Below are 14,251 nucleotides of genomic sequence, written 5' to 3'. Positions count from 1 at the left end.
ACTCACTTATGGACTTTTTTTTTTTTTCTTTTGACTTGTTTTCCTGGAGCAGTTCATTAGAGCCTAAAATATTTGATTACATTTAATTGTGATGTCTTCAATTTGTGCACCTGCTGCAATTTACATGAGGGGAAAAGGCTCGCAGAAGCAGGGGGAAAAAGTAAGAGGGGAGAATTAAATTTTAAAAGAATTCCCTTGCACAGGGTAATTGGGGTTAAATATGGCAACAAAATAAACTTAATAGGTGGTTAGAGTTTTGTAGCTACTATGGTTATACAAAACTGTTGAAATCACAAGTGTTTCTGTGTGTAAAGTCGTAGCCTATATTTTAATGGTGTTGTGGGTTTTTTCTCTTTCTTTTGTCATCAAAACTACTTGGCATCTGTGTGGTATCTTTAGTTATTCAGGCTCAGTGTCTGGCATTAAAGAACGTTCTTGGATATTAAAAAAAAAATGAGTCAGAATCAGATCAAAGCACATTATATCCATGTGTGAAAGTTTCATACCAAAGCCCGTATTTTGGGCAATTAATGTATGCTAATAAACAACATGTTCTAGGAAACACAGTCAAGTTACCAGGTATTTTGTTCCTTAGGCACTTTAAGCTAACTATAGACTGCTTTTTGACAAGCATAATGGCCTTTCACCACCATTTCACGTTTATTTTGTTGTATCATGATTGATGAAAGGGATACAATTTCTAGGAAGAGTAAGAAATTCCTTTACAAATATGAGCCAGATTTTAGCCACAAGGATAATTCAGCTTCAGAGACTGGTACTGACCTGAACATGAGCACCTTAATGTCTATACTGTAATGAAACAGGCACCCAGGAAGGAAAATAATGCAGGCTTCAGCTTCAGAAGGAATAAACCACATTTCTATATTTTCATATAAAACAATCAATTTCTTCCCTTCTATATTTAATGTCATCTTTACATTAGTCTTTTGTAGTAAAAACAATTAAATCTAGTTCTCAGATTATTGTGGGGAGGAAATCATGAGTTATTTGCACTATATTAAAAAGTATTCCAATATATCCTGGACATTTTTGTTTGTTAGACATGCTAAGTATTAAGAAAGCAGGATGCTGCTGCTAGTCTTCCGTAGAATTTTGGCCTCCAAATACACAAGGTAAGATTTCTTCTCCAAAGAATCTAGTTGGTTGGTTTTCAACCTGATTGGAGGTTACCTAAGACCATCAGAAAACATTTTAAAAATTACATTACAATTCATAACAGTAGGAAAATTACAGTTATGAAGTAGCAAGGGGAATAATTTTACAGTTGAAGGTCAACCACAACATGTGGAACTGTTTTCAAGGGTTGCAGCGTTAGGAAGGTAGAGAAGCAGTGGTCTAAAGGGTCATTTCCTATCAACCTCACATGATTGTCTACAACATTTCATGGCATGGGATGTACCAATGGGTCTAACCTTTCTTATATGCAGTTTCTTCCCATAGATCTTGATACTGTTACTGCTGCCTTGAAAAGCTCTTAACTTACTCAGCATGAGGGTAGTGAGAAAAAACTAACACACATGTAACATTCATCGTTTTCAATATTCTTTCACTCTCAATACTTACTGCAGCCTGAAACAATCTTGTCCTCTAGATTATCACCCCCACAATTGTCGATAACAAGTTTATGTTTCTTTCACCGTATTGGATTTATTAAATAAATGATTTTGAGACACTGCCTAGTGCATCTTAGCCTGGCTTAAAACTTGCTGTGTGGCCCAGGATGACCTTGAACTTTTGGTTCTCCTGTTTCTATCTCACCCCCACACCCAGTTACAGAGGTGTGGGGAGGTCAAACCCAGGGCTTTGTAAAAGCTTGGCAAGTATTCTTCTAACTGTACCTCATTCTTTATCTGCTAATATTATATCCTTAAAACTTGTAGTATTTAAAATAGACATCAAATTAATATATGACAGTATTTCTACTCCCCCCTCTGTGTGTGTGTGTGTGTTTGTGTGTATTTGTCCATCTGTAGTATGTGTATGTGTTTGAATGGAGCAAGGCTACACCACGCAAATGTTAGAGATCAGAGGAAATCTCCGTGTTGGTTCTCATCTTCTACATAGTTTGAGAATGGTTCTCTTGCTTGCAGTTTTTTGTGCCAGGTTAGATGTCTTACAAACTCCCAGTGATTTCCATTTTTCTGGAAGAGCATTAAGGTACACGTGGACTTCCTTGTCTGTCCTTACTTGGGTTCTGGAGTTACAGACTCAGGTATTCACAATTACACATCTCCTTTACCCATAGAGCTATCTCTAAATCCTGGTATATGCTATTTTACCAAGTGAATATAGGAGTGGAAAGATTTTCCAAGTCATTAAGAGTACCTACTATTGTTCCAGAGGACCTGAGTTCAGTTCACTGGCAACTATTTTAGGGTGATCAAAACAACCTGTAATTCTTGTTTTAGGGCAAAAGAAATGCTCTTCTGGAGTCTGCACAAATATCTTCCCCATCTCTCTTATACACACACACACACACACACACACACACACAGAGTAAAATTTAGAGAAAGAGATAAAATGGTAGCTGAGAATCATTATCCAATTGAAATCACATCAATATAAGTTTAGTGACTTTCCTTGAGTTACACACTCAATAAGAGAGACAGTCAAATTAGGCTAATTTCCTGGCCTCTCAATACAAATTTAGAGGAATTACTTTATTAATAATTATAATAATAAATTGGGCTTTTGTTATGTTTGATACTGAAAGTTCAAGGTTTATTAAGCTTATACTAGGGATTCTGTAAAATATTGATATGTCTGAGAACGTATATTGTACCACCTGTTCTTAGAAACTAGATACTAAATAGTAAATATATACCATGGAAAAGGTCTAGGGCTTCAGGGTATGTTTTGGGTAGCAGTTTGACAGTGTATTTCTATAAAACAGCAGGATGAAGGACTCTCTTAAATTTGAAATGTCTGCAAAACTGAAATATACAGATGAAGACATGCAAGTCTGTGGCAAGATCAATGGTTATCCTGAAAGTGCCTTTGGTACTTGAAAAAATGATTATTTGATAGACTTAGTAATGTAGATTAGACATAGTCTAAGGAATACAGAAGATTGGAGGTAGAACACCCCTGCCTATCAGCCTATCCTATGAGTAGAACATGTGTTTGCATGCTGTCTTGGAATTTGGCCTCCGATATGTCCAACTCCCTCTTGGATTCATGGAGTCCAGCATCATGACATTAACTGACATTTGCTAAATTTTTAATAATGTCTGATACTCTCTACTCTCCCATGAATTGGTCTCCACACAAGGACCTAAATGCACACAATCTGTAAGTGAATTCATTTAGTAACATTGCCCAAAGGAAAATGTCCCTAGAAGGCCAGACATTGTAAGATATTATTCATTTTTCTCAGCATGAATTGGCAGACATACTAACTGTTAGGCTTTGTTGTGTTCTGTTAACCTGCCTTGTCTCCTAAATTCTCTGGCCTCTGCAACTCTATCGATAATTTGTGACTATGCATCTGCCCTCATAGTACTTCATGGCTCACTTTTTTTTTTTTGTTCCTTTCTCATTTTACTCTTATAGTTTCCTATTTACCTTTTCTCTTTCTCTTTCTCTTTCTCTTTCTCTTTCTCTTTCTCTTTCTCTTTCTCTTTCTCTTTCTCTTTCTCTTTCTCTTTCTCTTTCTCTTTCTCTTTCTCTTTCTCTTCTTCCTCTTTCTCTTTCTCTTTCTTTATCTTTCTCTTCTTCATCTGTTCATTCATTCATTCATTTATTCATTCACTTTACATCCTGTTTGCAGACTCCTTTTCAGTCCCACTCACACAAATCCCTCATATATTGCCCCCTCCTTTTATCCTCATGGGAAGGGAAGTCCCCAGTGGGTACAAACCCACCCTCGCACACCAAGTTACAGCAGGACTAAGTGCATCCTTTCCAACTGTGGCCTTGACAAGGCAGTCCAGATAGGAAATGGAGATCCAATAGCAGGCAAAAAAGTTAGAGACATCCCTCACTCCAATTGTTATGAGACCAAGGTGAACATCTGCTACAAATGTGTAGGGTCTAACCCTTGCATGCTGTTTTGTTGATGGATCAGTCTCTGTGCACAGCTATGGGCTCAGGCTAGTTGACTCTTTAGGTCTTTTTGTAGTATTATTGATCTTCCCACATAATAGATTATCTTTATTTTAGCTAGAATTTCTTCTTTTGGCTTCTTATCTAAATCTACAACGGATTAGGTCATTGGTATTTGGTTAGAAAGAGAAAGCTATGATTCAAAAGAGAAGAGTCTAGACAGGAGTCAGAGAGTAAAGGCAGTTTGCCCTTTGGTAGGCCAAACATCTTTATTAACCCAAATAGGTCCTTAGGCTTAATTACATCAAGGGCATGATCTCTATGAAGAGAAAAATGCCAATGAAAGGATTATTAGTCAGAGAATAAGTTTCCCTTGAACTGGCATTGCCCCACCTAAAAAATAATCACCAATTCCAGAAAATTTGACTTGAAAAAAATCGTCAAATGTCATTTTTCTTTCTCCATCATTTACTAAATTTGGTGGAGGGGGGCCTATTTGATATGACCTACAATTTTATTATCTGAAACTAACGCAATCAAACAAGATCGCAGAATTTTGCTATACCATGTGTGCTGCAGAAGCCAACAGCATCACCACTGCCTAGCACTCACTATGGATTCTGTTCGAGCAGCTTCATCTAGACCTACTAACCAGCTGACCTCTACGCCGGTGGTTTTCTCTTATAGCAAAGATGTAGCAGAAGCCATCTCAGTGTACAGATTGAACATCCACAAATGAGGAACTTACACTACTCTCTCATAGTATCAGTTTAAGCTTTTGCAGTGTGGAAAAGATAATGCATCTTCCTAAGATTATTTTTGACTATAGAGAAAGAGTGTGTAAGGCAAAGTTAGCTTAGCTCATGACATAGCTCAGTAAGGGAGAACGAAGGCAGAACTTAGCAGTAGAATTATAATACTCTAAAGAAAATTGCAATTACTTTTCTCAGAAGCAGAAACATGTATGGATATGGAAATATAGTTACGGATGTGTTACATAAAAATTATGTATAATACATTATTATATATAATGGAGAAACGCTTTACATATTTCTTTCTCTCTGATAGTTTCCATGGTGCATTTTGATAACTGGAGAACATGTAAGGAATTTTGCAATACTCATGGAGAGGTAGATGGGGAGTTATATTAATTGGATTTTATTAGAACATATTTACATACCTGAATTTCTGAGTAATTGAGACCTTGGACTTAAGAAATACCTCATATGATTATTCTAATAGTCTTGTGAAGTTTGTATTACTAGAGGGTAGAAAATTTTGCCGACAAGGAAAGCTCTTTTTTTTTGCAAGTTGAAATGCCTAACCAAGATTACAAACGTTATAAATGACAGATGGAAGTTGCAAACAATGATTACCCCAAAGGGCTTGCCTTGGTACCCACATTCCTGTACTCAAGAGCATTTATCTATAGATGGAATGACTGCTACCTGAACTTATAAAGAAAACAAGTAGCTAGAAGGTTGTTTCATGTCAGCATAATTTCTAGCTTCTTTTCATGTTAGAAAATGTCTCTAAGCACAGAAAACCAGAAGGAATTCATCAAAGCCTTCAGGATCTTACAGGCATTTCTTAGGTGAATTTTACACAATAAATTTATTCTCAAGGTCACCTACGTGGGTCTCACTTTTTGTTCCCTCTTTTAAAAAGAAAGAAAGGAAGAAAGAAATAGAAAGGTCCAAGTGCAAGCCAGCCACGGAGAGTAGGTATATGAACTCAGTACCCCAATTATGCCTGTCCAGGCTTAAAGTTCGATAGAAGGACATTGATGAAAATGAGAATTGCATGAACGGAGGATTTTTCTCCATTGTGCACTGACTGGCGAGAAGAGCTTTGTTTGTGTGTATAGAGGAGAGAAGATGAGAGGCAAACGGTGGTCATGCTTCTAGTATTTGGTGGCATGTGGTGAATAATTGATCATCCTCCCTCTCTCCATGAAATCACTAATTCCCTCAGTGCCTCGCTTCTACACGTGTCATGCTCGTGATTAAGCCAACAGAGAACTCTGACAAACCAGGAGTCTTCCATCTGTCTGAGATGCCATTTATAACCCAAATGAAAAATTAAATGGGAAAACCAAGAAAAAGCCTCTGAAGGTTTAATTATTTATTTATTTATTGTGAGCCTTTACTCCCCCCCTGCATTGTTTGACAAGGCAGGTCAGACGCTCTTCCTGCAAATGCTGTACTCCAGAAGCATGCCAAAGGCTAGGACTGCATGCTCAGCTTTGCAACAGGAGACAAGATTCCCTAGCAACAGATCCATTTCCAAAGTGTTAAACTAAACTTGAGCAGTGTTTGAAAACAGTCGTGATCCCACCCGTTATCGTTTACTAAGTTGTTCCTAATTACTTAGGTCATCCCAAATGTAAGGAATTCATACCCTCTTACTCTTTAGAAAAGTCTGGTATGAAGAAGGTGTTTTATTGGGAGGGGGCTCGTAGGGGGTGACTGACATTTCCAGCTACTCAGTAATGTGCTGAAAGCAAACTTTTGAAACAGAACAGTTTTCCAAATGTGCAACTTTGTTTACAAATGTGTTTCATGAGGTTTCTTGAACCCTGTGTCAGAATTCAGCATTACCATGTCACTTTAAGGCCAATATCCTATATTTGGCTTTTTGCCCTCCAATGAAAAAGACAAATTCTGCACTGGCTTCTCATTAAAGGAAAAGTAACTGCAAAGACAGCATATTTCTAGAGTAAACAAATCTCCCAGAGGCTGTATTTTTGATAAGTATTTTTGCAGTGCTAGTTTGAAGGTTTAACGGTGTGTAGTGTTTCACTTTAATAGTCAGACTAGCAAGCTATAACAAATGCACTTTAAAAACTTTACACTCTGTGGGCTCTGCTTTGACAGGCCTGCTTGGAATCAGGAGGTAATATGGCTTCTCAGTGAGCCATACTTACATTTCAAGCTGAAGAGGAAATTATTCTTGAACCATTGGATCTGTTGGTAATTCGTGGCTCAGTTTATAGTGGCCTTTTAAATTCACCCTGTCTCACTAGGTTTGCTAGGATAGAGCTCAGAGCAGAGAGCTTGTGTAAAGTTAATGTCTGCTTATAGAAGGTAGAAGTCCAAACTACAGTTTTGGCTTAGAGTACCAAGTGTGTGGTCACACAGATGAATAGTAGTTACGAAAGGCCTTGCTATGTCCACTGTGTACTTTCACAGACTTAACTCTGAGGTAAGGTAACTGTGTACAATTTGGCACATGGATGAAATCAGCATCCCAACACATTTGAAATGGATGAGTGTTCCATATAGCAAAAAGAATACATGTGCATGGATTCACACAAAAGTTGCATGTAATATTTTACCTCAAGTTCCATATGCTGGATGTTAATTCTGACATTACAGTTGTATTCCTAAACTGAATGGATTTTTAAAAGGAGGAATTTAAGACCAGAATTGGCAGATTCAGACCACTATTTCACCAGGGCTTACTGCAGAATCCATAGCGTTTCTGGACATTATCCTTATTTATCAAGGATGGGGTGGTATTAGGACTTAGAAATATGTGATGACACAAGAAGAGCTCTACTAGTTTGCTTTGTACACAGAGAAGAGTAATAAGATATTATGAACAATACAATTTCCCTCCAAGAAAATTATACATTAGGAGTATATGAAATGCAGATGCAAAGGGCATAACTATAAATAAGCTTGCATAAATTATACTGTTGTGGGCTGCAGATATTCAAAGTTTGCTTGGACAAACCAAACCTATTCAAGGATCATGCCACACTTGTAGTTAAGATGTGTGTTGTGAGGTCCCTTTTTTCCATCCTTGATGTTACAGCACAAGCCATTGCTGTTCTGTTCAGGAACCATTCCCCTGTGCCCATACCTTCAAGGCTCTTCCCCACTTCTCCTCTATAAGTTTCAGTGTCTCTGGTTTTATGTGGAGTTCCTTGATCCACTTAGACTTGAGCTTTGTACAAGGAGATAAGAATGGATTAATTCACATTCTTCTACATGCTAACCGCCAGTTGAGCCAGCACCATTTGTTGAAGATGCTGTCTTCTTTCCACTGGATGGTTTTAGCTCCTTTGTCAAAGATCAAGTGACCATAGGTGTCTAGGTCTTCAATTCTATTCCATTGACCTACCTGTCTGTCATTGTACAAGTACTATGAAGTTTTTTTTTATCACAATTGCTCTGTAGTACAGCTTGAGGTTGGGGATGGTGATCCCACCAGAGGTTCTTTTACTGTTGAGAATAGTTTTTGCTATCTTAGGTTTTTTGTTATTCCAGATGAATTTGCGAATTCCCCTTTCTAACTCTTTGAAGAGTTGAGTTGGAATTTTGATGGGGATTACATTTAGCAAGATATCCATTTTGAGTATATTAATCCTGCCAATCCATGAACATGAGAGATCTTTCCATCTTCTGAGCTCTTCTTTGATTTCTTTTCAGAGACTTGAAGTTCTTACCCCCAGAGCTCTTTGGGACTAAACCACCAATCAAAGAAAACACGTGGGGCTTGTGGCTCTAGCTGCATATATAGAAGAGGATGGCCTAGTCATCATCAATGGGAGGAGGGGCCCTAGGTACTGTGAAGGTTCTATGCCCCAGTATAGGGTAATGCAAGGGCCAAGAAGTGGGAGTGGGTGGGTTGGTGAGCAGGGGGAGAGGGGAGGGGAGAGGGGATTTTCAAATGGGGAAAACTAGGAAAGGGGATAACATTTCAAATGTAAATAAAGAAAATATCTAATAAAAATACTAAAATAAAAAATAATTAAAGAGAAAAGTGTGATATGGGGCCATGAAAGCATAGAATCAGGAAATAGAAACCATTAAATATTAGGATTTTCTTTACTGGATTCCTAGTTCTCTTAGTTCTTACACCATATTCTTGGCTTTCTATTCTTGGCTGAAGACTTCTTCCCTCTCACAATGCTCTATGCTCAGGACCCACGGGGTACCTGAGAATACATGCCATTGCTTCTAGTCAGATGCATATTTACCAGCTGAAGAGAGACACTGGTTATCAAAGTTTTGCATCTGCGTCTGACTTGTGAACCAAATCACAGTTTTAGTATGTAGGATTCTATCTTTAGACTAGATGTAAATTCTGTGAAGTCAGGTTAACAGTGTGAGTTGGCCATATTTCCCAAAAGATATGACAGGTAAATAAAGAATATTGTAAAGTTTGATTAAGTCAAAGAGCCGAGGAATAGTACACTTATAAAATGAAGTTCCTGTTTATTAAGCATCATGTTTTCTTCTTTTCTCTTACATGTGGCTTGAAATATTTCTTAAAAGCAATAGACCGTGTATACCTTGTAAAATACATTGGAGAAAAACTAATTTATATTTCCCATGATTCATGAGTGGCCTCAGGGTTAAAATTGGTTTACCAGAGATCAGAATTAATCTTGACTGATCCTAGTCACACTGTGGAAAACATTTTTATTCACTTCTGATATAATTCTTTTGTGGTTGCTATTGTTATTGTATTAATTTTCTTATCCTTCTGTAGCTTGAGAAATGAAACAAAACAATGCTGATTAATTGAGTTTTTCTGTTCATCGGTGGTTTACTGTACTTGGAATCTCAGTGGGTTTCCTGAAGAGATTCACAAGGAAATCTTGTTGGGTGTGATATAACTTAATAAGCATGCTGCTGAGAGTTTCATAAAGAGTAGAATTCCATAGGGGATTGCTTAAAACTCTGCCTGCTCTAAATGGTACTCAGTCTTTCACAGATTACAGTGCTGTAGAGGTGTGATAAGAAAACTTCAACGGGAGGCAGGAATGGAGGACCAGTGGTAAACATGTTACATCCTGCAAATGAGGCTTCACAGAGGGAGGGAGACATACTCAACTGTCTATGGTGTGTTCTTGGTCTACAATTGAAGGTTCCTTGTGTTGCTAAGCCACAAACCAATATACCCACAGTGGCTGATGATTTATTTGTGCTTCTACCTTTTATATATCTAAACATTTAGACATTCAATAAAAAAAGAGACTTACATTTATCTTCCTAAACACTGCCTTATTTCCATTGCCTATAGTATATGAGAAACATCACTTTATTTTTATTTATTTAACTTATCATTTAATATCACCTATTGGAAAGGATCAAAATAAAATTAAACAATATTGGAACGAGGGAAAGAAATATTTCAAGTGCATGAAACGAGGCAGGAAGAGATTTTGAACTAATAAAAGTTTTTTCAGGGTATTTACTAAAGGTGACTTTAGCAGATTCATGAAGTTCAACCATGGTGTTTATACACAGGGATGTTACTTTTAAAAATCAAATCGATTTAGAAATGAATTATTAAACAATAAGTTATTGGATTCCAAACTCTAGCATTATGTACTATAATTATAGAAAGAGGAAAAAAAGCGGTGAGATGCTTCCCAGCTTGAATACATTTGTGACATTGTCAGAAAGTGAGGGATTAAAAAACAAAACAAAACAAAACAAAACACACAATTAATGTAAATAATAGTGTAAAGTGCTGTGTCATGTAAATGGGAGAGGGATGTTTTTCCTTTGTGCTTACATGTGACTCTCATCGGCAGAGGCACAGGCTGATTCACCATGCTGGAGCATTACTTTATTTACAAGTTCAAACCATTAAAATTAATGAGGAGTGCCTGTTTACTTCTAGCCAAGAGCCAAAGGGCCCCAAATGTTCAGAATTCACAAGGAACTGCTACTTCTACAGAATAAACGAAACAAAACAGAAAAAAGTGACATTAAAATCTTATTAATTCCCAGTATAGAAATATTAATAACACCCTTATAGGAGGAGCAAAAATCTTAAAATTTCAAAAAGTTTTTAAATTATTTTTTTCAATGACATCTTTCTTGTAATAAAATGTATACCTTTTTTTTTACATTTTTCCTTCTGTTTATTGAAAATAAATTCTTTTCTCACATAATACATCCTGATTATGATTCCTTTCCTTCTGTTGGTTCAAGTTCCATCCCACCTCCCGTCACATCTGGATCCATTCCCTTTTTGTCTCTCATTACAAAATAACAGGTTTATAAATTATAATATAACAAAATAAAATATAATACAAGTAAACCAAAACTATCACTACAACATTTGATGGGACAAACCAACAGAAGGAGAACAGCCCAAGAGAAAGCAAAATAATCAGAAACACCCAGCTCACATAATTAGGAAGCCCATAAAAATACCAAGTTGGAAGCCATTATATTAAACACAGAGAACATGGTGTGGATGCATGCAGGCACCATGCTTTCTGCTTCAGTCTCTGTGAGTTCATGTGAGTTTTGCTCGTGGACTTAGAAGGCTTTATTTTCTTGGTGTTCTCTATGCACTCTGATTCTTAAGACTCTATGACTCCTCTTTTTGTTATTGCCTGTGCTCTGAGGGAAGGTATTTGATGGAAACATCCCATTTAGGGTTGAGTATTCTGATATCTTGCTCTTTGCATAATGACTGTGATGGGTTTCTATATCTGTTACCATCTGTTGCAGCATGAAGCTTCTATGATGATGACTCAACAAGACTAAGTGTATAGCAGAATGTCATTAGGAATCATTTTATCACTGCCTGTTTTTAAATTGTTTGTTCATATTAGTAGTGTTTGTTTTACCCTAGATCCTTAGATTATGTCATCTGATTCCCCTCACCACCTTCATCATCCACACAATGATGGGTGTGGATTTCATTTCATGGAGTGAGTCTTAAGACAAATCAGATATTGCTTGTCCCTCAAGCTTGGTGGCAATATTGCCCTAGACTGTAGCCTTGTAAAGAATAGAGATTCAGCACTCAGCCCTTCACAGAATAACAGAAAGCCCATACAGAACATGAAATGTGAGCAGGATCTAAACAGTTTTAAAAATCAGTAAAACCAAACTGTAGATGCAGCCGACCCGAGTGGGGGACTGCAAAGATACCAGACTTTAACCTTCCTTTCTTCTCCATGCTCCTTCAAATCACATTGCCTTAGAAAATGATAATTCATCCAAATAAAAATTAATGTTGTTCAGTGATATTCCACAGATCCTGTAAGACTGTCTTGAATTTAATAGAAGAAATATTGGTATCTCTTTACTATCACATCTCTCAATGGTTGCTACATTTAAATCTTTTATCAATAACACAGGAGAAACAAACCCTATAGACTGGTACATGAATCTAGATCATCTAGAACGTTGGAAATAGTGTAGGAATCAAATAAGCAATAGAATGCAGAACTGGGAAAATCAGTCTTCAAATTTCAGAAAAGAACAAACTACCATAAATCTCAAAAGTTGAAATTTTATCCAATCTAAAAGTTGGAGACTAACATGATTATGTTCTATGAAGAATACAGAATTTTAAAATTCTGCTAAAGCATCGTAACATTAAAAAATGTAGCATGAACAATTTTCTACTCTTGTCAGAAAACTTTTTTTAAGACTTGTGCATATTGATACTCATGAGTGACGTGCACGACGTGAAAAATGAAGATTTCTGTCTTTCTAGAATATTTAACCCTGATTCTTACAGTCTTTTCCTTCTTCTTCCTTGATGTTTTATCAATTTATAGTTTATAGAAAAAATTTAAAGTAAGCTTTCCTATGCATAAAATCTACATGTATAATCATTACCATAAGAGATTCAACACTCAATATATAATATTTTTTCTTTGACTTTGCAAACTAAAAATTTATACTGTGGATATATTTTGTACAGCTGGACTTTAAACCAAACATTAACCAACATCACTCTTAAAATAAATATTACAATTATATAATGAATGCAACTCTCCTACATCCAAAATGCTAGAGGATCTGGTATTATCGTCTAAAATAACTAAACTCTAATTTGTTGGAGTTTTTAGCAGTTTCAATGTTAAGACATGAGCTAAATTTATTTATTTATTTATTTTTATTTTTTTATAGCTGAATTTTTTATTGGATATTTTCTTTATTTACATTTCAAATGTTATCACCTTTCCTGGTTTCTCCAACAGAAACTTCCTTTCACATCCCCTCTCCCCCTGCTTCTATAAGGCTGCTCGCCCACCAGCTCACCTATTCCCACCGCCCCATCCTGTCATTCCTCTTCACTGGGGCAACCAGACTACACAGGACCAAGGGCCTCTCCTCTTAATGATGCCAGACAAGGCCATCCTCTGTTATATATGTGGCTGGAGCCATGAGTCCATCCATTTGCACTCTTTGGTTGGTAGCTTATTCCCTGGAAGTTCTGGGGAGTTTGGTTGGTTGATATTGTTGTTCTTCCTATGGGGTAGCAAACCCCTTCAGCTCCTTCAGTCCTTTCTCTAACTCCCCCATTGGGAACCCCATTCTCAGTCCAATGGCTGGCTTCAAGAATCCATCTCTGTACTATCAAGCTCTGGCAAAGCCTCGCAGGAGATAGCTATATCAGGCTCCTGTCAGCAAGCACATTTTGGCATTCACAAAAGTGTCTGGGTTTGGTGACTGTATATGGAATGGTTTCCCAGGTGGGGCTGTCTCTGGATGGCCTTTTCTTCAGTCTCTACTCCACACTTTGTCTCCTTAATTCCTCCCGTGAATATTTTGTTTCCCCTTCTAAGAAGGACCAAAGCAGCCACACTTTGGTCTTCCTTCTTCTTGAGCTTCATGTGCTCTGTGAATTGTATTTTGAGTATTCCAAGATTTTGGTCTAATATTCACTTATCAGTGAGTGCATAACATGTGTGTTCTTTTTTGACCAAGTTAGGTAACTCAGGATGATATTTTCTAGATCTATTTGCTTGTGAATTGTCATTGTTTCTAATAGCTGAGTAGTACTCCATTATGTAAATGTACCATATTTTCTATATCCATTCTACTGCTGAGGGACATCTGGGATGTTTCCAGCTTATGGCTATTATAAATATGACTGCTATGAACATAGTGGAGTATGTGTCCTTATTACATGTTGGAGCATCTTCTGGGTATATGCCCAGGAGTGGTATAGCTGGGTTCTCTGGTAGTACTACGTCCAATTTTCTGAGTAACTGACAAACTTATTTCCAGAGTGGTTGTACCAGTTTGCAATCCCACCAACAATGGAGGAGTATTCCTCTTTCTCCACATCCTTGCCAGCATCTGCTATCACCTGAGTTTTTGATCTTAGCCATTTTGACTGTTTTGAAGTGGAATCTCAGGGTTGTTTTGATTTGCATTTTCCTGACACCTAAGGATGTTGAACATATCTT

The sequence above is a fragment of the Mus caroli genome, unplaced genomic scaffold, assembly GCF_978045245.1.
Source record: "Mus caroli unplaced genomic scaffold, Mus_caroli_1 scaffold_13, whole genome shotgun sequence".
Taxonomy (NCBI): domain Eukaryota; kingdom Metazoa; phylum Chordata; class Mammalia; order Rodentia; family Muridae; genus Mus; species Mus caroli.
This window is presented reverse-complemented; position numbering follows the sequence as displayed.